The sequence below is a fragment of the Petaurus breviceps genome, unplaced genomic scaffold (assembly GCF_028583685.1).
Source record: "Petaurus breviceps papuanus isolate PSGF00001 unplaced genomic scaffold, PetGlider_PUasm1.0 175, whole genome shotgun sequence".
NCBI lineage: Eukaryota > Metazoa > Chordata > Mammalia > Diprotodontia > Petauridae > Petaurus > Petaurus breviceps.
Window position 1 is genome coordinate 61,477,009 of NW_027185764.1, and position 24,929 is coordinate 61,501,937.

Here is a 24,929-nt window from a genome sequence, read left to right on the forward strand (position 1 = left end):
CTTTTTCTGGAGGGCTGGTTGTTAAACATTTACCATCACACATCTTTGTTGTCTTAGGTCAGCAGTATCTGACCTCCAACAGAATGAAACAATCCAGTATGTGACCTCCAATTTTGATGTACCAGGATAGTTCACAGTAGTGCTACCATGGAGTTATCTATTTATGACATAAATCTCTATTATCCATGTGTATAAACCTTTCTTAAATCTCTTTGTATTTTCTATTTGGGTATTGTATGTTGTATTGTATTTGTATACTATGTTATGTATTGTATTGTACTGTATTTGCATATTGCATTTCCAATTTGAGGTTTCAAAATTTAGTAATCACTGTGTATGGCAGAACTTCTTTTAACATCATTTTATAACTTCTTTCAGGCTTCAAAGGAGGTCTCTCAATTCCAATATTCAGTAAATCCACATTCAATTTATCCATAACTTTCATGATTTTAGAAATTCTTTTCATGGTTTCTCCTCTGCCTTAATTTATTAAACTGGATAAATGCTAGTATTTTTAATATATTATTTTACAGTATTTTTTCCCTTACTGTGCAAAATATTTACTATAGTGACCATATAGGACACTTATTGCAAATTTCTTTTTTCCAGCAACTCCCACAGAGCAGCATAAATTTCACATTTTAAATATCTGTGAAAAATTAATTTGAATCTTCCATTAAAGTGGACCATAATGCTTGGATCCTTCAAGCAGTGATAATTCATTTAATTGCTATTTCTACAAGTCAGCAAATGGGTGGCTATTCATTGAGAATAATCTATAACTGACCCATTAATATGATCAGGGGAGCATAGAACTAGTGCTAGATCTCAGAGGTCATCTAATCCAACCCCTTCATTTTACAGATGGAGAAACTAAACCCAGAAAGATTAAGTGACTTGCTGGAGGTCGTAGTCAAAGACTGGATAGATATCCAGATAGATATTTTGTGCTTATACACTTTAAGGCTGTACCCTATCAGTATTGAAGGCCTAAGAGAATTTGAATTTATGTAAGAAATGAATTTAAGATAGAAAAAGATTGAATCTAACTAAAAAAATCTCATCTTGTATTCACTTGGAAATAATATAGATGATGGCGTTTCTTTTTCTATCCAGAAGACTAGGATTATCAGAGGATATATTTCTCTTTGCTTTTTAAAAGACTGATTGCTTTTGGCTTTTACATTATTTCTTTCCAAACATGCCCTTTCTCCTCCCCTATCCAACAAGTATTCCCTGGTAGCAAAGGTTAAAAAAGAAAAAAGGCAGTTCAGCAAAAGCAACCAACACATCAACCCAACATTCTACCGCATAGTCCCCAACCTCTCAGTGAAGGGAAAGACTTGCATTTTCTCACTTCTTTTCTAAGACCAACCTACATCATTATTATATAGCATTCACTTTTATTTTATTTTTATTTTCACTGTTCATTCTCTCTACACACACAGACACACACACAGTTTTTCAAGTTCTTTCAGCATTGGTGCACACTTAAAACGTAGTAATATTCTATTGTATTCAGGTATCACAATTTGTTCAGCTGTTCCCAAGTCCTTGCCAGCATAAAAACCACTGCTGTGAATATTTTGGTATATATTAGATCTTTTTTTCTGTCTTTGATCTCCTTGGAGTAAACACAAAGGAGAGATCTCTGGATCTAAGGGAAGGGCTCTTAATCTTTTTTAGTGTCACAAATCCCACCCCTTCTTCAGCAGTCTGGCTAAGACTCTGGTACCTTTTCAGAGTAATATTTTTAAGTACCTAAAATAAAGTACACAGAATTACAAAGGAAGCCAATTACAATGAAATAGCAAAATGTCGTTTTATATTTTAACCCAAGTTAATAGACCCCAAGTTAAGAATTTAGAGCAGCAAGGCACCTTAGAGATTATCTGGCCCCTATTTTATAATGAAAAAACTGAGGCTGAGAGGAAATGATTTTAAAAATTCATTTTATCAAACAGAAGGTGTTAAAATTAATCGAACATAATATGCATCACTACAATCACTATAAGCAAAGGAGTAATTATGAACAACTTCTATTCCAAAACTCAAGGAGAGCTTTAACAATAAGTCTTCTCATAACTTATATACATATATACATATATATATGTATATGTATAGATAGATGGACAGATGAATAGCTAGACAGACAGATATAATCATGGGAAATAGCAAGTAACTCAGAGAAGTCTGCAACTAATCAAACAGCAAATCTAAGCCCAGAAATGAAAATATTTTCAACATAACCTCCTCACAATTAATTAGCCAACATGAGATAAAATTGTTTTTAATTTATGGTCAAAGTCAGGCATGTCATTGAGAAAGAATTTATGTTGATTCTAGGTGGGTCATTACCATCCAAAATTATGAAGGAGGGGCAGATAATGGTACTGATAATTCTAGGTGGAAAAAAAAACAACCAAAAATAATTTAAGTGGCTTCACAATGTAGTTTTGTATTTATGTTTCAACATAGAAATGTCTACTACTCTGAATTTCTGATTCTTCCAAATAATGTAACCATAAAAGACTAACTCCTCATTTCAGCCTCTCCACCTACTGCTACCTTCATCAACAGGGAATGGACTGAATTGCCTCTCATATTGATAAAAAGGGTCAGCCTGAAGAAAGGCTGAATGTGGACTTTCTCTAAAAACTTGCCGGTTCATACCTTCCCTGCAGGAAGGTAATTGTTTTAGCTGAAAACCTCTTCTTACTCCTGCTGGGCTAAAGTAAGACAAAGCTAAGGATAATGTCAACAAAACAGTACTTAATTAAGCAGAGTAAAGGCAACACAAATTTGAAAATATTTGCCTCAGATAATCAGCAATGTGGACAATTTGTTAATATATAACTTCTCATTGACTGTATATGCTAGTAATTCCATGAAGTATAGAATTAGGCAATGGAGAGTAGTAGAAAATAAACTTTGTTTTACAATGTTTAACGATTTTTTTCTCTTAAGGATTTTATCTCTTATCTTTCACATTTGCCCAAATTCCAAATTTCCCTACAGTCTTTCAAATGGAAAAGAAGTAGTGACTATTTAAATGCTTTTTAGTAGCCATAATTTTGTTTCAAGATAGCAGATTAAGACAAAAAAAAAACACAGTGATGTTCTTTAGTAGTCTATCAAATATGATGAAAGTCGGGATATATCTTCTAAAGTCATACACAAAAAAATAAAATAAAATAAAATCAATGCAAAGTACCAAGCAATACAGTTGAAAGATATCTCATTTATTTTTGTCAATAAATCAATCTTAACTGTCAAATCAATTCAACAAATATTCAGAGTGCCCACAACCATGGGGGATATAAAAGACAAGGTCCCCTAAGTTATAGTAAAAGACAAAATATGATAAAAGACCCAAAGTGGTAGGGTTGGTTTGTCGTTTTGTTTTTAAATGAAAGAGAGGTCATATACAGTGGGAAAGATCAGAGAAGCTTTTTGGAGTTGGGTGATATCACTGAACTGGACCCAGAATAATGGGACAGAATTTAGGCAACAGAGATGAAGAAAAAAAGATAAGATGTTGATGTGGATATGAAATGGGAAAGAAATTATATTGTCTGACAATTAACAAAATACCTTAGTATAAAAATCTTCAATAAAGAAGAGGCACTACTTTAGCACCTTTGAATTAAACCAATTGAATTATATACCAATAGGTATATAATATTTTTAGATGACTCATCACAGCCTTTGGTTCTCAAATTTAGGTTAATGATAAAGACCACCAGTTCTTTCAACAGTTCTCAATGTGGTCTGTGGACCCCTTGAAGGTCTCTAAGACCCTTTCAGAGGGAATTTTAGGTAAAAATTATTTTCATAATAATACTAAGACATTGTTTACCTATTAAGATATTAATTCTCCCTTTTCCCTTAGATTATAAACTCCCTGAGGGCAGGGCCTTTTTTTTTTTGTTTTACTTCTTTTTGCATCCCCAGCAATTAGCACACTCCTTGGCACATAGGGAGTGCTTAATAAATATTGATTGACTTCAAACACAGATCTATGTGACTGGATTTTCTTCAGATACTTCAAACAAAACATACAATAAACTAAATGCAAAAGCAGACATGAGAATCTAGCTGTCTTCTGTTGTCAGATATTAAAGTAATCTCATTAAATTTCTGCTTTGAAAAGTTATTTTTCTTAAAAATATGTTATATAAACATATGGTAGGTTTACTATTATTATTAAATGAATAACTATTTTGAAGCTTTATTAGCTTTAGTTCCAATATGGCAAATAACAAAAGATAAACCACATAAACAAAAGTTCTTTGGGTTCCTCAATAATTTTTTGAGTATAAAAGAGTCTTGAAACTAAAACTTTTGAGAACCTTTGAAACAAAGTATGTTGGAAAAAACGTATGAGTATTTTAAAAAATAACTAACTGATACAGTAAGAGTCACACAACAGCTCATTTTGAAGGCCTCTTTCAGTTCTAAATGTATGATTTGATTGTAACTGGGAGTTGATGACCTCAGTTGATAGAAAATCCCCATGTGGAAGAGGCTGGGGAACCTGTTTCCAGAAAGACATGATGACATATAATAGAAGGGCCAACTCCCCAATTCAGAGCCATTCTATAACTGGTTCTGGTCTGCCAACATGATGAAGAGACTAAACAGTGCTTGGCTGCAAAGCCAGAACTGGAATGTGTTCAAAAGGCATTCAACAGCCAAAGCAAGGGCCTTCTCATTCCTACCTGGCTGTCACCGGGCAAGGAGATGGAGCTGTTGTGGGTCTCTGGGTTGGGGAGGTGCCTCAGGTCCTCTGTCACCTGTAGCTGGCACAAAGTCGAAAACGCATAATCTTGCTTTTGTTTCTGTCTCTGTCGTGTGCATTCTTTACTATTAGGTGGAGTGTTAGAAATGTCTATGACCTTGTGAGCATTGAAAGGTCACGAAGGCAAACCACTAGAAATCTTGGGGCTGGAGTCCATGCTGGGATTTGTTAGAAACCAGACACTTAAGAGTGAGGTACTGAGACACCTGCTTAATCCAGACCAGTAGTAACAGAGATGCAGCTTCATTCACCACCAGCTATGTCACATTTGTTAAGTCTGAGCTCACTCTCCTTAGGGACCAGGGTGGTGGAGGGAAGTGTATACTGTGTGCTGCCCCCAATATATGGGAGAATATTTATAGTCTCTATTCTTTCTATATCTTCAAAATAAGATATTCCTTTAATTGGCAGCTTAAATGGCCCAGCAGACAGAACACCAGGCCTGGACTCAGGAAAACCCAAGTTCAATTCTGACCTCAAACACTTTTTGCCTCAGTTACCTCAACTGTGAAATGGGGATAATAATAGCACTCACCTTCCAGGGTTATTTTGTGGATCAAATGAGATAATAAAATAGTAAAGCTCTTAGCACAGTGGCCAAGACATAGCATTATATAAATAAATGTTGGCTATTATCTTTAATTATTATTTTATTAAAAGCTAATTGATACTAATTGGTTAAATGGAATTAAGTGATTAACAAAGGAGAAAACATACTAGAATGATATCTGAAGCCAACAATATTAGAAAAAGACCCTAGCATCCTGATCAGGACATGTGGGCAACCTCGATCTGGGAGAACGAGGCAGTACAGAGTATCGTTACAGGAAACATCTAAATGCTCTGTTAAAATGGTCCTCTGTTTTAATCTAAGTACATTGCTATAAATCACATTAATAATAGGTGGGCAACCTGAAAGAACACACACACACACACACACACACACACACACACACACACACACACACACACACACACACACCCCTAGGAATAAACAAGTGGAAAACTTGTACTTCAAACTTGGAAAAAAGGAAGAGAAGGATGTCACTGATATAATCTTTCCTCCAAAGTTCCTGAACCAAACTTTGTTTCAGAGAACAGTTGGAGACTTTTAGGTATGCTTTTCTTTTCTTTTTTTTTTCCTTGCTTTTTGGAGGGGGAAAGGCAGGGCAACTGGGGTTAAGTGACTTGCCCAAGGTCACACGGCTAGTAAGTGTGTCAAGTGTCTAAAGCTGTATTTGAACTCAGGTTCTCCTAACTCCAGGGCTGGTGCTCTATTCACTATGCCAACTAGCCACCCCTTAGGTATGCTTTTCTAAGGAGTACTGCTGAACTATTTGTGGTAAAAAGGAATGGGGGGAGCTGAAGTCCTGAAAATGGCAACAACAACAACAAAAAAAAAAAAAACAGAGGTCTCCATAACCAGGAGAGAGGTAGTAAAAATTATAGGAACAGATTTGTTGCAAACTGTAACCAAAATAAAAAATTATCCCGACCATCATTTCAGAGTCCTTTACAAGGGTCTGAAAATAATGATGCCCTTTTAGACCATTTCTTTGTAATTAAACAGGGTGTCCCAAAAGTCTTAGTGCAGTTGTAATCTGTTAAAGCTTAAAAAAAAATCCAGTCTCACGCAGATCTATGATTGGAACAAATCATTCAAGTAATAAACATTTAGTAAGTATGCCCACTGTGTGTCAGGTTAACTCTAACTGATGGGGATATAGAAAGAGGCAAAGTTTTCTTGAATACAAACTCCTGCTACAGCTAATATAGGGTACTCCAATTGCACTAAGACTTTTGGGATACCCACTATTAGCTGTAGCAGGAGTTGTATTCAGAAAAGCTAATAATGCAGAAGAAATTCTTGCCACAGCCTGCTCATATCTTAGAAGTTCTGGATAAAAAGTAATAGTAATAATAATCATATGGTTCTGGCACAGGAGCATAGATAAATGAAAAAAAAATTAAAACTGAGGACATGACTGAGCACAATGATATTTGCTTGCTCCTAGGCATATATATGTATGTATGTGTATATATATATATATATATATATATATATATATATATATATATACATATACATATACACACATACACACACATTCACATACTTAGAAATTTGAGAACAGAAAAATAATATAATTTATCTAACAAAACAAAGATAAAATAACTTTTTTTTTTAATTTAGTAAGCACTCAGCTTTAGATAGTGAGCTAGTATTCTTCACGAAATTTTGAACTGACCTAACCATTCTGGAGAGTAATTTGCAGCTGTGCCCAAAGGGCTATAAACTGGGTATACCCTTTGACCCAGCAATACCACTAGTAGCTCTGTATTCCAAAGAGATCATAAAAAAAGGGAAAAGGACCTACATGTACAAAAATGTTTATAGCAGCTCTTTTTGTGGCAGCAAAAAATTGGAAATTCTGAAGGGATGCCCATCAGTTGGGGTATGGTTGAACAAGTTGTGGTATATGAATGTAATGGAACATTATTGTGGTATAAGAAATTACAAGCAGGATGATTTCAGAAAAACCTGGGAAGACTTATATGAACTGATGCAAAGTGAAATGAACAGAACCAGGAGAACATTGTTCAAAGTAAGAGTAACACTATGTGATTATCAACTATGAATGACTTAGCTCTTCTTAGCAATACAATGATCCAAGGCAATTCCAAGGGCCTCATAATTGAAAATGCTATCCACATCCAGAGAAAAAATTGTTGGTGAATGAATGAATATTGAAAAGTACTATTTTCACTTTCTTTTTTTTTCTTTTGGTTTGTTTCTTCTTTCACAATATGACTAATATGGAAATATGTTCTACATGATTGCACATATATAACCTACATCAAATTGCTTGCTGTTTTAGGAAGGGGAAAAGGGGAAGGAGGGAGAGAGAAAAATTTGGAACTTAAATTGTTTTTAATGAATGTTAAAAAAATTGTCTTTACATGTAATTGGAAAAAATAAAATATTATTTTTAAAAAGGAAGCTAGGAGGAATGGGGAGAATAGGAAAATAAAACACCAAAATTCATTTAATTCAACTTTTGTTACATGGAATCTTCTCCAATCTGTCTTTGTTTCCTCAGCTCTTTTGATCAATGTTTTCCCCCTCCATTTCCTCCTCCTCCTTTGACTTATTAAGTAAGGCCTTTTTCACATAATATTTTATACTATACAGAGTTTGACTTTAAAATTTTCTTTCTGCATAGTTTTTAGACATCTTTTTTTTTTTTAGAAATAAAGGCCAACCAGCAATATATGGGCTCTTTATATTAAACACTTCATTATGCTAAAAGAAAATCATTCCCCAAATTTTCCATTTTATTATTTTCTTTTAGGGGTGGGAGGGAGAAAATGAAAAATAATTTTCCTGACCTTTTTCCACTTCTTCCTACTCCTCCTTTCCCCCACATCTTGATATTTTTAGACTTCTAAAACAAATCATCTGATGAGCAAAGAAATTGCTATAGCTCTCATTGAGACTCTGATCATTTCATAGAGGACTAACAACAATACAAATGGAAAGAACCACACATCAAAAGATAAAAAGTGATTATAACAAAATTCTAAAGATCAAGCATGACTTAAATGAAGAGATATGAGGGGGCACCTCGAACCCAACCCTTCCTTACACATGTTTTCAGATTTTTTTCAATGTAATGATCAGCTAATTATTTTTCCTTTTTTTGGGGGGGGGACTTTAAAAAATGCCATTTGTTTAACTGGATGGCCCTCTGGGAAGCAGAGGGAGAAGGGTACTATAAAACTGTGACAATGTAAAAACAGAAGACATCAATAAAAACTTATTTAAAAAAATATCCAGGCCGGCTCAAGGGATCAGGGTGAGTAGCCTTAACATACATGCCAGTGAGGATAAGAGTTTAGGCAGCTGGACTTTACTAAAGAGAATTTTAAACATGGTTCATATTTGCTTGATCTGAACTGAAAATACTGGGTCTATAGATAGGAAATTAATAGCAGGAGCTAGAGAGAGATCAGTTTCAGGAATACAGTCACATTGTATTCCCTCTAAGATTGTGCCAGTCAATTCCTGGTTAGGGTATACATATTCTAAAATTATATTCTAACTTTGTCAATCACTCTGGTACCTGAATTATGGTCTTCCTCTCTACTCCATTCCCTGATATCATCCTCATGAACTTCACTATTCCTTTCAAACAACCCCTCTAAAAACCCGACCACATATTCCTCAACCTGCTCAACTCCAACCACGCTGACATGATCACAATTTAGACCTCAATATCTCTTGGAACTGTACCATTTCCAAGATCTAGAACTTTTCAATAGCAATGTCCCAACATAACCTTCTCCCTATCCTTCTTCCTTCTCCCTCTCTCACTGTCTTACACATTAAATCTACTCTTCACCACAGCCGAGATAGGGTCCTTGAGGCTAGGGCCTCCCAATCCAGCTTCCCCACCCACCTTGATCCAGTGGCTAGTACTTTATATTTCATTAAATACTATCTAAATCTTTTGCTTCCTTAACTTTCTGCAGGTCCTTATTTATGGAACCTCATCACCTGAATTCATTTTTGCTCCTAGACTACTAAGCATTGCTGAACAAAGTTATGAAATAAAGTTAATTTTACCCAGCACAAAATCATGGAACATGACCTGAGTTCAGTCCTTGTCGCTCTTTCACAGGCCTACTTTGCATCACATCCTGACCTCATTTTAGAAAATTACTGGTCCAAACTTCCTCTCTTGGTCAACAACTGCACCCCATTCCCCATACTTCAATGACCCAGCTACCTACATTCTAAGAAAATTGGGGCCGTCTGATGAGAACTTTCTTCTGAAAATTAGAGAAGCCTCATTTTATATATACTTAGTAATCAGGATTACAGAATTAGGAAATTTGATTTGGAAGGAGCCTCAGTAGCTATGTAATCCAACCCATATAAAAACTATAAAATACACAAGTGTTCAGTTGTAGAGGCCCTGCTTAAAAACCTTCAAAAAAGAGGGAATCAATTGTCTCTCATGGCAATCATGTGTGACTTGCACATAACTCTAATTGTTAGGAAATTTCTTTAAACATTAATACTAATGTCGGATTTGAGGAAATCCTAATGGAGTTGTAAGAAAATTCTAATTTAAACTATTCATCTAGTTTTAACTATTCATGGGCTCATTTGAAGTTTCTGGGTCTTCTGTGTTGAGGTAGGGCTGGAATCCCTTCCCTTACACTGTGCAAATTGTACATATTCAACAATTTTAATATTTATTGAACCATATTAAAATAAGCATAATTACCACAGGGAAAGGAGATTTCTTCAGTTCATCAAATAAATAATATTTATCATTCATTAATAAGCAAAATTTAAAGTATTGGGGTGGGAGGCGCTAGCTAATTAGTGAGACACTGCAATTGTATGAATGAGAAAGAAAATACAGTATATCACTGGATTACTCTAGAGCTCATGATGACAACGTTTTTAAAGAGATAATGAGTGAGGTGGCAGGCAGAGAGCTAACATACAGGCAAGGCTAGTCGACTTCATTCCATCAACTTTGCTTGTTGTTGTTCAGTCTCTTCATGACCTCATTTGGGATTTTCTTGGCAAAGATACAAGAGTGGTTTGCTATTTCCATCTTCAGCTAATTTTACAGATGAGGAAACTGAGGCAGATAGGGTTAAGTGATTTGTCACAAAGCTATTAAATGTCTGAGGCCACATTTGAAATCAGAAAGGTGAGTCTTCCTGACTCCAGGCCTGGTATTCGGTCTACTGTGCCACCTACCTGCCCATTAATATTTCTCATGGGTTTGCCTCTTATCCATGTGGGGGGTAGACCCCTACCCTCAACTTCTTGTCTTTATTTCATATCTCTCTGTGAAGCAATCCTGACTTATCTCCTTATGCCCATTCATCTAGCTCCCATGATCTGCCTAATACCCACAGTGACACAGATTACCTTGTTAATACGGAGTACCTATGAATAAAAGAAATACTAATAAATTAATGGTAACAGAAAGAGAAAGATACTGCAAAGACAATGCAGCCAAACCAGACAAAGAGAGGCTGCTAAAAGAACATAAGCTTACGGAGGAGTAAGAAAGAGGATAGTGCCAAAAAGTTATAACTATACACACATATACACACACATACATGAATTCCTGTCTACAAACTCCTTTAACCTCTAATACACAAATCCTGAGGCAGAACAATTTCTCTTCCCAGCAACATTCCACATGTAACTGTTCTAGAAGCTTTTGCTCATACTACCCTCTTTCTAGCAGTAACTTAGAGTGATGAAGGCAATTAATTCATTCTTCTAGTTACCTTCTTGATACTTAATTAATGCATCCTGGACACCCCTGGTGCATCAACCTGGCTCAAATATTCTCAGCAAGACATTTTTTCTATCTAGACTCTTTCCTAATGGATATAGCCTCAAATAGTATAAACTATTTTAGTTTTTTGTATAATGCCCCCCAAAAGTCCTAAGTATGCAGATTTTTTTAAAGGTATTTGAGCTATATTAGGGTTACACACACACACACACACACACACACACACACACACACAAGCAGTAACTTAAAGGCTAATTTAAATCTATGTGGTTTAAAACATATCTACCCCAACCCGTATATAAAAAAGTATTTATAGCAGCTCTTTTTGTGGTAGCAAAGAATTGGAAATCAAGGGGATGCCCATCAATTGGGGAATGACTAAACAAGTTGTGGTATATGAATGTAATGGAATATTATTGTGCTATAAGAAATGAGGAGCAGACGGACTTCATAATAACCTGGAGAGATTTATATAAACTGATGTTGAGTGAGGAGAGCAAAACTAGAACTTTGTACACAATTACAGACACACTGTATCTCTGACAACTAACTTTGATAGACTGGGCTCCTCTCAGCAATGCAAGGCTATAAGACAACTCCAAAAGACTCATGATGGAAAGGGACTTCCACATCCAGAGAAAGAACTACAGAGTCTGAATGCAGATGGAAGCAAACTACTTGCTCTTTTTTGTTTTGCTTTATTTCTTCTTTCTCATTGTTCACTCCATTGATTATAATCCTTCTTCACAACTTGACTAATGTTTAATGTGAAGGTATTTGTAGAACTTGTGTCAGATTTCTACTGGGGAGGGGGGGTAGAAGTAGGAGGAGAAAATTTGGAACTCAAAAGCTTGTGGAACTGAATGTTGTGTACTAAAAGAAATTAATTAATTATTATTTTTTTAAAAACCAACATATTTACCCCCAAAGAAACCCAGCTTCAAAGTATACCTGAATGGAAGGTTTTAAAGAGAAAAACACTAGCAAAATTCAGAAATTAAAAAACAAAGGAAAACAGCTGTTTCTCAGTGGAGTAATAGTTCTGATAACCACATATGTCAAACTATCTTCGGTGGTTAAATATAAAATCTGGTCAACCTCTAGGTAACATTTATGTCTGCCATTATGTTGAGTTCCAGACAAGTTAATCCATCACCTAGATAATATTTATTAATATCCATCATATTAAGAGATGTACCTCTATACTCACTGTTCTTAATGATGGTATAACTGGTAGCAGCTGTCTTCACTTATGGAGAAGCTAGGGGTGAAGTGAATAGAGTGGTGGGGCCTCATTTTCTTGAGTTCAAATATGACCTCCGACACCTTCTAGCTGTGTGATCCTGAGGAAGTCATTTAACCCCATTTGCCTCAGTATCTTCATCTGTAAAATGAACTGGAGAAGGAAATGGCAAACCACTCCAGGGTCTTTGCCAAGAAAACCCCAAATGGGGTCAGGAAGAGTGGCACATGATTGAAAACTCACTGAACAACTTCATTTATGAGCAAATTCTTCTAAGGTTTTTAGAATTTACTACCATATGAAATTTAATACCAAACTCAAGTGCAGGGTTTATACAGACCTACAAATTTTTAGTCATAATTTTTTTTATTCACTCCAATAATGTTGACCTTTTTTTTTTTCTTTCTGGTTGCCAAGTCAGTTGTTAGTGTATCAATCCATTTCCTGATCCTAGATAAAGAACCTACAATGTAAGGAAGATGGTGATACTTTACAATTTTAAAAGGAACATTATAGCAGTAGTGATGGTGATAGTGATTACTCTGGATAGATTTAAATAGTTATACTGCAGCTTTGAGGAACAGGGTGGACAAAATAATATTAATTTTATTTAATTGCTCCATAAGCATTAACTTATGTGTATATAGCATTTATTATTAACAAATAAACACAATTCTTCCATTAAAGCTAAAAATATATTAGTAATAATATTATAATAATTAGTAATAATAATAGATAGCATTTATATAGGGCCTCACAACAACCCTATGAAGTATATACACATATACTTATTTTTTTATGTCCCGTTCTTTCAGCTCATAAGAATATATATTTAGACCTTTGGTCAAAATCTCTAAGTATAAAGATGGGAGCAATTGTCATCACTCAATGTCATTAAATAATATTAAAATTATGAACTTTAATAATCAGTGGAATAATTTTAAGTTACCCATTTTTTAATTTCTGGAAGAAGGATAAGTACATAATTTATCTTGAAGCCCTTCAGGACAGGCTTTTTTCTTCCTTTTGAATCTGGAGTTTTTCCAGAGTACTGGAACATCTGTACATAACAGGTATGTCTAGAAAGTGTCTATAAATCAGACTTTTAAAAATTAAGTTATATGGCCACACTTGTCCCTGAAAAATGTGAGAAAATGTTCCTTCCTTTCTTCCTTGCAGGTGTGGGAGAGTATGAGTATGGAACACAGCATATAATACTGTCAGACTCAATTGATTCACTGATTAGTTTTGCTGAACAGGTTTTTTTCTCTTTTTTTCTTATTTCTTTGTTGTTGTTACAAGGGCTAGCTCACTAGGAAGGGGAGGGAACAGATGTATTTGGAAATGAAAATTACATAGAAACAAAAGATATTGATAAAAATTTAAGTCAGATGTATATGAAAACACAAGGCCAAATGAGTGGGTCAGAAAATCCTATTGGGAATAAATTTGTGAAATGAGTGTTTTGTAAAGCAAATAATTATTCATTTAACTTTTGCTTACATTTTAATTTACAGTGTATATAGAAAAACAACATTTTACATCTGACTTTCTTTCTGAGTTTGATGTGATCCATCTCTTACTTTAACAAAAATTGTTTCCTTTTAACCACTAACAAAGATGTTTTTAAACTAGGATTTACCAAATACCCTTTGTATTTGGTAAAGTTACTGACAATGTCAAATGATTTTATTTATTGAATTCTTAGAAATTTGGCAAGGAAAGGTTTATGACAGTGGATAAAATACCTATTTAAAAATAACAGCAAGTGGGGGAGGTAGGAGGATGAGAAATTTAATACTTGTTAATTTAAAAAGTGAAAGTTATATTAAAATAATGGTCAGTAAAATTTGAAATTAAAAGGTTTTTTTTGTTAAAGCAGTAGGCTATGCCTACTTGAGTGTATCTCAGGTTTTCAAGCCTGGGGTGTTTTGAATTCAGTGGACTCTAGACAACTACAGAGAATGCTGACAAAGGCTATAGATTTGTGGATTTGCATGAGGGACAGTTAGTGAAAAAGTTTTGAAGAGACACAAATGGTCTCAGACTCTCTTTCAGACAGGCTCCAGACACATAGGGAGAGAAGGACTTCAGAAACTATAAACTTGTAGGGGAAGCCAACTCTTCAACATGTCCCCGGTTTCCTGCTTAGATAAATGGGTTTGTTTGCTATTCGATTGCATGGTGTTTTGTGTAAACAGTATTTGAGAGGAAGAAATTACACCTGCTGGTATAAATTTGAAATAACTTTTCTTCCTCTCTTTAAAAGGTAGCACCAGGCAATGGTTTTTGTTTTTAATCTAAAATAATGATCCTAAAAGAGTAAAAAAAAAAAATGGGGGGGAGGGAAGAATACTGTAGATATAATTTTAATCCAGTATCCCTCTCAGAGACTAGAGAAAAGAACATTGTGTCTCATGGTCCTTTCTCCTACTCCCCCAAACTCTCTTCAAAGTATGAATCTGAGACTCCCTTAGAAGGAAAGGAAGAAAATGAGCATTTATTAAGTGCCTACTATGTGTCAGGCATTGCACTAAGTGCTTTACAAACATTATCTCATTTGATACCAACAACCTGGGAGGTAGATGTTATTACAGTGTCCTTAATTTACAGTTGAGGAAACTGAGGCAAAGAGGGGTTAAGTAACTTGCCCAGAGTCACACAGTTAATGTCTGATACTAGATTTGAATTCAGGTTGGAGAGAGGGGCAAGATTCCTGAAATATCTATCAATGCCTTCTTTGATATACATTTTTAGGCAGCCCACTGGACATACACATCTTACAGACACACACAAAAACTTGATGTATATAATGTTTTATTGAAAATACCACTTTTGAATGAAAAGAATGTAAACACTTAACTATATGCCAAGAGCCATGCTAAATAAGATAGACAAAACCAGATCTCAAGGAGCTTAAATTCTATCTAATGAAGACAACAAACATTTTTGATGATATAATTTTGAAAAGCACAAGACAAAGAATCCCATGAGGCAGCGAAGTGGCATGGCAGAGAGAAAGCTGGATCTAGAGTCAGGAAGACCTGATGTCAAATTTGGCCTCAGGCAATTACTAGTTGTGTGACCCTGGCAAATCACTGCCTCAGTTTCCTAATTTGGAAAATTGGGATAAAAACAGTACCTCCAACCTCCAAGGGTTGTTGTGAGGATCAAATGAGATCACATTCGTAAAATACTTTGTAAAACATAAGGTGCTATATAAATGCTAGCTCTTGTTACTACTGTTATTGTTATAGTAACAGAATTTGAGAACTGAAAAGGACAACCAGAGTCTGTCCCCTCAATAACATATATAAGTGATCATCTAACTTTTTTGTTTGCTTTTTTTGGAGGGCAATTGGGGTTAAGTGACTTGTCCAAGGTCACACAGCTAGTTTTGTCTTAAGTGTCTAAGGTCGGATTTGAACTCAGGTCCTCCAGGGCCGGTGCTCTATTCACTGGGACACCTAGCCACCCGCCATCATCTAACTTTTGCTTCAAGACCTCCAGTGAAAGGAAATTATTACCTCCAGAGGCAACCTAACCCGCCTTTAGAATTGCTCTAATTGTTAGGAAGATTTTTCTTACACAAAGTCATTTAAAGTATCTCTTTGCAACATGTACCCATACTTCTAGAACTGTCATTTAATATTGCAACCTTGGGCTTCAATTCTCAAGGCCTCAGTTTCCTTAGAAAATGCTTAGATGAAATTATTCCTAAAGTTCAGTCTAGCTGTGTGATATTCCATCATTCTGTCAGTCTAAAAAATTTATAAGCTTTACTTACATTTGCTGTTCTTGTTCTCAATGAAATGTAACCAGAGTTTAAAAACTCCTTTTCTAAGTGTTTTTGATGACCCTTAAATATAAAAACCAATGTTTTGAGAAATACCAAGTCATCATCTACTAATTAGCTAGACTAATGATCATTATTCCTTCGTGGGCTTTTGTAATACACAGGCTGAATTCTGGCACAGAGAGACAGACAGAAAGACAGAAACAAATACACACACACAAAATCTAGCCCTCCCCCTCACTGGTTATTAGCGTATGAAAAGGGTAAACATAATTGTGAAGAGCTATCAGGTCTTCCCCTCCCTGAACTATAGGCCCAATCACCCGACTACCGTAGCAGGGTAGCAGAAGTAAGCAGTTCCCAATGAGAAAGCCAAAGAACAATCAAAAGAGTAATTTAGTACATAGAAGAGATATCTGTATAAAAAAGAATGGTATGATGCAAATAAAGAAAGTAGTTCAAAAATCCAAAAAGAAAATCAGGCTTTCCAATTAAGGGGAAGGGGAGGAAGAGAATGAGCATTCATATAGCACCTGTCATGTGATGCATTTTGTTAAGCACATTTTTTTACAAATATTATCTTATTTGAGCCTCACAACAACTCCAGGGGGAAGGTGCTATCATTATTCTCATTTTACAGGTGAAGAAGCTAAGGCAGACAGAAGTTAAGTAACTTGCCCAGAGTCACACAGCTAGTAAGTATCTAAGGGTGGATTTGAACTCAGATTTTCCTGACCTCCCCAACAATTAAGCTATCAAAGTCATGGTCTATGGGCAAATTTATAAAAACATAAGGTAAAAAGACAAACTGTTCAATCCATTTCTATTTACAAACAGATAAAATGGACTCTCTATGTCTTTTGCAAATCTCAAATGAAATGTCACTTCTGAAATGACTGTCAGTTTGTTTCTCCAAAAATAAAAAATATTGAATCAAATTAATTCATGACACCACATTGCTATCCCTGCAAAGAAACCAAATGACTTTTTGCTGCCAAGACAAAAACCATGATGGGCACAAAGAATTTGAGTCAAAACTAAAGAATATTCTTTATATATGATATATATACACATATATATTTCTCCAGTTGCCTCATTTATAATGTTCAGAGAGTTATTGATCTTTTCTATTTCCTATTTCTATAACCTATTCAGAGGTCATTGGATCTGGAATTAGAAGACCAAGGCTCCAATCTTGGGCAAGGGGGGAAGAGAACTACAGCCAAATACTTTAATCTCTGATCAGTTTCTCCACCTGTAAAACATGGTTAAATAGAACTTTTACCATCTACCTTACAGAGGTGTTTTGAGAACAAAATGAGAAAACTTATGAGAAAATACTTTATTTTTGAGAAAATGAGAAGTACTTTATTACTGCAAAGCATTATATAAATGTGCTAGTATTGTTAATATTAATAACTGTAACAAGAAAACCCATTTTATACAATTATAAATACTAGCTTGTGACCCTGTCACATACTATCTGTTTGCCTCAGTTTTCTCACCTGCAAAATTGGATAATAACCATACCTACCTCCCAGGATTGCTGTGAGGATCAAATGAGATAATATTTGTAAAGCAGGTGGCATGGTGCCTGGCACATGGTAAACTCTATATAAATGTTAGCTATTAGTATCACTCTTATTATTATTACACCTACCTCCCAGGGTGTTTGTAAGGGCCAAAGGACATAACAACTATAAAGTACTTAGCACGGTGCATGGAACACTATATGAATGTTGTTGTTGCCATATCACTGTTATTAACAATTTATGGTATTGATATAACAATTAGCATTTATTTTTCATCACTAATATTATGAATGTTATACAATATAATCTAATAATTCTGATCTTTTGGGGTCACCATCCATAATGCCTTAGGAGCACAGCTGCTCTGTAATCAGTGATTTGTTTTAAACAAAGTTCAACATTTATTAAGTGCCAACTGTGTGTAAGCACCAGGGCTACAAAGACAAAAAAAAAGGAAATGAATCTCCCATCAAAGAGCAAACATTCTAGGGGGAAGGGGGGAAGAGTGATACAACATATACTCTTCCACATGGCCCTGTGAGTCTGAAAAAATTATTAATACATTTTACTTACTTGACCTCTTGATTCCAATGCTAACTAATGAGGTTTTAATATCTTTTAGATACAAGCTTTTTATTCTTTAATAACACAAGATCATGATGTTTTAAAGCTACTAACCAAAAAGAGAAAGACAAAAAAATTAAATTCTTCTTTTCGCAGCTCAATGACTATTTCAGCAAGACTGTTCCTTCTAAACTGATCAAACCACTCCAACCTTTTTCATTTTAGAATTCCTACCAAAATCTTTCATAAATCCTTTTTGGAGATTAAGTGTGAGGGAGGCCTTCAAAAAAAGACATCCAATAAAAGTTTAAAATAAAAGAGAAATAATATAATAAACTAAGACAAATACCATTTCATTTTGAAAGGATAATATAGTTTTTTTTAAAACTAAGAAAATACAGTATCAGCTAAAAGAAAGCAAACCAATGCTTACTCAATATCAAATGTGTAAGAACTATGCCTAAGAGATGATGAGCTTTCTCTGGAAGAAAATTCAATGAATCATTCTACTATCTCAAATATATATAATAAACCTTTTACAATCAGTCTCACAAACTAGCCATTTTAACAGTCTGTTCTAGAATTCGGGCCTCAGTCCCATGCCAAGCTTCCAGAGTTGGCAGTACATGGAAGGAATACCAAGGATAGGATAAGCCCATGGCATGGAAGGAATAGGTTAATGATAACACATTACAATGGGAAGGGATAACTTCTCCACTCCAACTGAGAGATCAGTCTTTACACTGAAAAGGCTACAGTAGGAAAGTTTAAACGGAAACTAAAACCTGTATCTAAATACATTACATCACAGGTCATTGAATGAACCTACAAATATGATTAGTAAACTATTGTTTCTTTAGATTTGTGAGCAATTGCAGGAAGTGTTCCAGTTATAATTTAAAAAAAAGACAAATTCCATGAACTTGGATGTGGCTCCAAGACAAAAAGTACACAACTGATTACTAAAAAGATGCCTACTTTACCTCATCTTTTAAAATAGTGGTAAGAATGGTGAACACCAAATAAAACCATAAGGAATAAAATACAGGGTGTCCCAAAAGTCTTAGTGGAAGACGTTACTGATGTGAAAATTATTCCTGAATCAGCTGTGCACAGCCCAAACAAGAAGAATGAATAAGAATGAGAAAAAGATATGGCTTACAAATCAAGTTAAAAGCATTTATTAAGCACCTACTATGTGCCGGGCATTGCACTAAGTTCTGGAAGTATGAAGAAAGGCAAAAAATCATCCCTGCTCTTGAGAAACTCAGTCTAATGGGGGAGAAAACACACAAACAACTATGTACAAACAAGATACAGATGATTGCAGAGGTGAACCTACTAGCACTAAGGGAAATCAGCAAAGGTTTCTTTTGTGTAGATGGGATTTTAACTGGGACTTGAAGGAAACAGGGAAGCCAAGAGATAGAAATGATGAAGGAAAGAATTCCAGGGATGGGAAAATGTCAAGAAACAGGAAATTCAGTGTCCTGTGTGAGGACCAACATTACTACCAATGATTTGGACAAATAAAAGTGATGGAAGTAATAACTGACATCATCCCATTTAAGCCTCCTTATTAACCTTAGGAAGCATGTACTACATATGGGTAGTAGTGACTCCATTTTCTAGCCAAGAGGCTCAAGTCCACATACCTAGTGTCAAAGGTGAAATAAAGATAAAAAGAACATACTTGTCCAATCTGGAGATGACAAAAAGCCTAGAGGGATGACTAATTTGTAAAAAATGAGATGAAAGGGGCAGTTAGGTAGCCCAATGAATAGAGCACTGTCCCTGGAGTCAGGAGGACTTAAGTACAAATCCGGCCTCAGACACTTGACACACTAGCTGTGACGTTGGGCAAGTCACTTAACACCAATTGCCCTGCCCTCCCCCCTCCAAAAAAAAATGAGAAGAAAAAAGATCCAACTCTAACCTTAAATTCACACCTCTGACTCTAACCCTAACCCTAAAAAAGATATTCATAAGACAGAAGCAAACAAGATATTTAATAGTAAAGTCCTAGCACTTAGGTTCAAAAGATAAATCTTGCGTGTACTAGGTGAGGGGCACATGCTAAAAACCTGCTCGTTTTAGCAGAGCTGAATGAGTTAATGCAACAAAGTTAATTTGATCTTCAACTGCAATGGTAAAAGTATAGGGTCCAGCAGAAGGTTAGTGATGGTCAAACTATATTCCATCCCTGTCTGAATATAATATTCCAGATGTGGTCTGGCCTAGACACCTATTAGCAAGAATATTGATAAGCTTGAGTGTTTCCAGAGAAGGGTAGCCAGCATGGAGAAACACAGTATTAAACTAGAGACAATTCACCTGAAGAAAAGCATGTTATGCTTTTTCTTTATAGCAAAGAATTAGAAACAAAGTAGATGCCCATCAATTGGGGAATGGCTAAACAAACTGTGGTACATGAATACAAAGGAATATTTCTGAGTGCTGTGAGAAATGAGGTATGTGATGAATACAGAGAAGGATAGAAAACATCTACATGAAGTGACAGAGACTGAAGTAAGCAAAGCCAAGAAAACAATATACATGACCTCAAAAATGTAAATGGAAAAATACACACACATCAACAGTGAATACTGCAAAATTATAAGGAACAAAGAATGGCTCAAAAGAAGAGATGAGGCCCCACCGATTTGCAGAAATGGGAGGTATATAAGTGTTGTACACTGGACATATTTTCAAACTTTTTTGAAGCATTGATCAGTTATGCTGTTTTTTCCTGTTCTTTTCCCTTTTTGTCTTAAAAAAATACTACTTGTAATATGGAATGGTTCTCAAAGTGAGAGATCCTGGGAGAAACAAATGATGATATGAAAACAAATATCAACAAAACTTTGTTTTTAAAAATTGAAAAGCATGATCAGGGTAGGGGGAAGGGATAGAATATAATTACGTACTAAAATATTTGAAGTACTGTCATTTGGAAGTGGAACTAGACATATTCTGCTCAGTCCAAAGCGGCAGAACTAAGACCGGTTGGTAAAAGATAGATAAAAGAGGAAGATTTCAGCTCAAGATTTTTCTGATATAACACCTGTTTCAATGAGCTTAGTGAATAAGTAAAGTGGAATGAGTTCCTCATCACTGAATATCTTCAAGCAGAGACCAGATGACCACTTATAGAGGATGCCATAGAAATGATACATGCTTCAGTTAATAGTTAAAGTAGGTAACCTCTGAGGTCATTTCTAACTCTGAAATTCTATGATTCATATAAGTTCATAAATACCTTCTGGGTATGGTCCTACAGGGTTTACAATTTAATGAAAACAGTTCAGTATCTTGCCAGTTCAAAATACTCACTTAAAATATTACATTTTAAAGTTCCTAAAGTTTTGAACATAAGACCTCAAAACGTATTTATTTTAATTATCCAAAAATGTACCCATTATCTTAGCCAACTTTCAATTGATGATTTTTTCTAAATTATCTGTATTACTTGTTAATTCCATCTGACTAGGCCATCTCCAACCTAACCATATCTATTAAATAGTCTGTTTTTAAGAAATTTTGATATCTCTGAAATCAATCTTTCCATAGAGAATGTCCAGGGAAGTTCTGGTGTTCTCAGGACCAGATTAGTGTTAAGAATAGCTGAGAAAGAGGGAGCAACAGTTATCACCTCAGGTTCAGGTCCAAGTCTCTTCCTAAACCCCACATAACCTGATCATCTGGGAGTTGAGAGGCTCATCCTCAAGGCCGTAATCTTGTGAAGACTACAATTTCAGCGTGAAAAGCATTCTTAGACATCTACTTTCTTAATTTTACAGATGAGGAAAAAGACACCCACACAAATAAAGTAGCTGGTCGATGCAAACTAAAGACCAGAACTCAGTTTTCCTAACCCTCAGCTCTGTGCTCTTTCCCCTTCATCCTATTGCCTTTTTTCATCAGCAGATTCAGAAGACCATGCCAGATGAAAACATCCCACAAAAGCCGAGGAATCTGTAGCAAACACTTAAATGTTCACTCTTTCTTTATGTTATTAGATTAGTCAAGTCTTCAAGAACCAAAGCAGTCCCTGCTGCATAATTTACCTACTCCTTATGGTTCATTATCAATCAGCATAACTAATCTCTAAATAATCAGAATATTAAAGGTAGAGATAACCACTTGAATGTAATTGTGTCCAAATCTGTTACAAGATATTTAGATGATTTATTCTCCTAGTTTTAGCATCAGACACTGTTAGAACAGTTTAATTTTTATGTTCATCTCCATAGAAAGGTGAAAAGAAAAATTCAGTCTAAATATCAGTAAGAGCACCTAAGAATAACCCTTCCATCTCCTTTTCTCAAACATATTTCAAAAGATAATAAAAGTGAAAACTAACAAAACATCAGTTCAACTACACCACTACACCCAGAGCTAGCAAAATCATGCTCTTCTGTGCCAACTGCTGTAGAGAAACACTGTTATTGTTTCTAAAAAATCCTGTGAGGGCAGAGATTTTCTTACCCTCCCCTCCCCCTCAAAAACGATAAAAAAACAAATAACAACCCTTAACAAAATGGGCAAATGTTTCCAGAATGTGCTATCTAGAACACCACCCTTCTAACCTCAGAGGGATTCAGAGCTATTACTGTAGACAAATGCAGCCCACTCACTAGAGGGAAAATTACGTGAATAAATTTTTTTTTACTTTTGACACAAAATTAAAGTTCAGGAATATGAAAAAGTTACTTCTCTCTCTCTCTTTTCCCCCCAGATACCTTATTATTTCTATAGATCCTTTACTATATCTCTCCAATTAGTTATTTATATATACAGGTGTATATATGTATATATGTGTTCATATGTAGGCATACATACAAATACACATAATGCTGTAATAAATTTTCAGCTTTTAAGCATAACCTAAGTTCAAATGAACACAGTGATAAGTAAGGTCAACTGTATAGTTTTGATCTTATATAAGCTTCTTACAAAGGAGAATTTTTCCAAAACAGTAATTCTAGCAGACTTTGTTTGCCTTTTTTTTGTGTGTGTCCCCAATGCAGCATACAATAGGCACTTATAATAATAAATGCTTGTGGAATGACTGACTTTTAGTTTCAAAAACAAATGATATAGGTTTAAAATCAAATGATAGACTTAGCCAACCCTCTTAAAATCTCAGAAGTACTTGTCATAGTTGAAAAGTGAGACCTACCATGACAATCTAATCAATATCTAATACAGGACAAATAGTTCTAAAGATGTATATTGTAACAACGCTTCCTCTCCAAAACAAACATCAGAAGCAGGAAATTTCTAATGAAATTTCAGGACTACACATCACAGATAAATTATTTCACAGATGCCATTAATGAATGTTAATTACCATTTGTTAATACTACACTCTTCATAAAAATGTTAGGATTAAAGACAAAAGGGTCTAGCTGGAGGACAATTAGCAAATTTATGAATCAGACTATTGCAATATGAAAAATAATTAACTTAGGATCCTAAATTTTGACTGCCTACATAAAACTCCAAATTCGAACATAATATGAACTGTATGGGGGTACTTTATAGTTAGAGCAGCTAACTTCAATAAATCGTGCACAACAGGGTTCTAATTAAAGAAATTGCTAATTATTCTTTCATCTTCAGCACTGACAAAGACTGAACCTCGTATGAGAAGGAAGTGAACTTTTTTTTAAAGCACCGATCACTGTTCCATCAAAGCAAATCAAGGGGAACTCCAGGAAAAGGCAATATAGTAAAGAACTACTAAATCTACAACACACGGTCTACCACACTTTCAAGATGATAAAAATCTATTACTCAACTTTCAATCCCTTCTCCTCTGGATCAGTCACCCTGACCCTCTCCTCTGTCCCATTCTCTCTTCCCCCCTAAAGTAAGACAAGCCTTCTTTTCCTTTCTTCCCTACTTTTTTCAAATCATTTTTTTTCTTCATTTCCATCTGCTCAAGAAAAAGGATTTCTTCAGTCTCTCCCCCTTCAAGCTGCACCCCCAATAAAAACAGGAAAAAAAACCCACTCCAAAATCCAAAAGAAAATTTCACCTCGCCCTCCGGGTCACCGCTCCCATTACCTCTCTCCCTTCCTAACACACCAGTGTCCAATCTACCGAACTTCCTTCATTCCCGCTTGGTAGGACTGACTTCTTATTCTTTGGACCCCTTCATTCTTCCTCCTAGGACCGCCCTCTAGTCCAGCGGTTCTCAAGGTGTGGTCTTAAGTGGTAGCCCGCTGGGTTTCTTATGGAAACCGTGCTGGAAAGCACGTGTTCACTTTCATTTAGGGGTAAAGTCATTTGATGGATTTTTTTTTTAAGAAACTGACAAAACTCATTGCGGTCTCATCAAAAGCGAAGAAGGTCTTGCATTAATTAAAGTGGAAGGTTTTTGCTAGGGGTAGGGTGGGGTTGGAGAGTACGAGGAGGAGGAGGGTTAAGCCAGGCAGAGGGGAGGAAGAGCTGGAAAGCGCGAAGCAGGTGAGGCAGGCGGGTGGTCTAAAGGCTTTCAGGTACTGCCGGAGCCCCCGGCCGAAAAGTTTCAGAATCATTCACAGCCCTGTTCCCTCACCCTAAAACTCTTTCTAAAAGCCCTGCAAACGCGGAGACTCCTTCTCCCCTGCATTCCCTACACTTCTCATTCCGCTTTTTTTTTCTTTTCTAC

The 24,929-nt window shown here is 35.5% G+C and overlaps 1 protein-coding gene across 4 annotated transcripts in view; it reads right to left on the reverse strand.

The window, feature by feature from the left end:
• The window catches only part of RNF38 (ring finger protein 38), a 220,708-nt gene that overhangs the window by 195,465 nt on the left and 314 nt on the right, over positions 1 to 24,929 (reverse strand). The gene's annotated exons all lie outside the window — the stretch shown is intronic.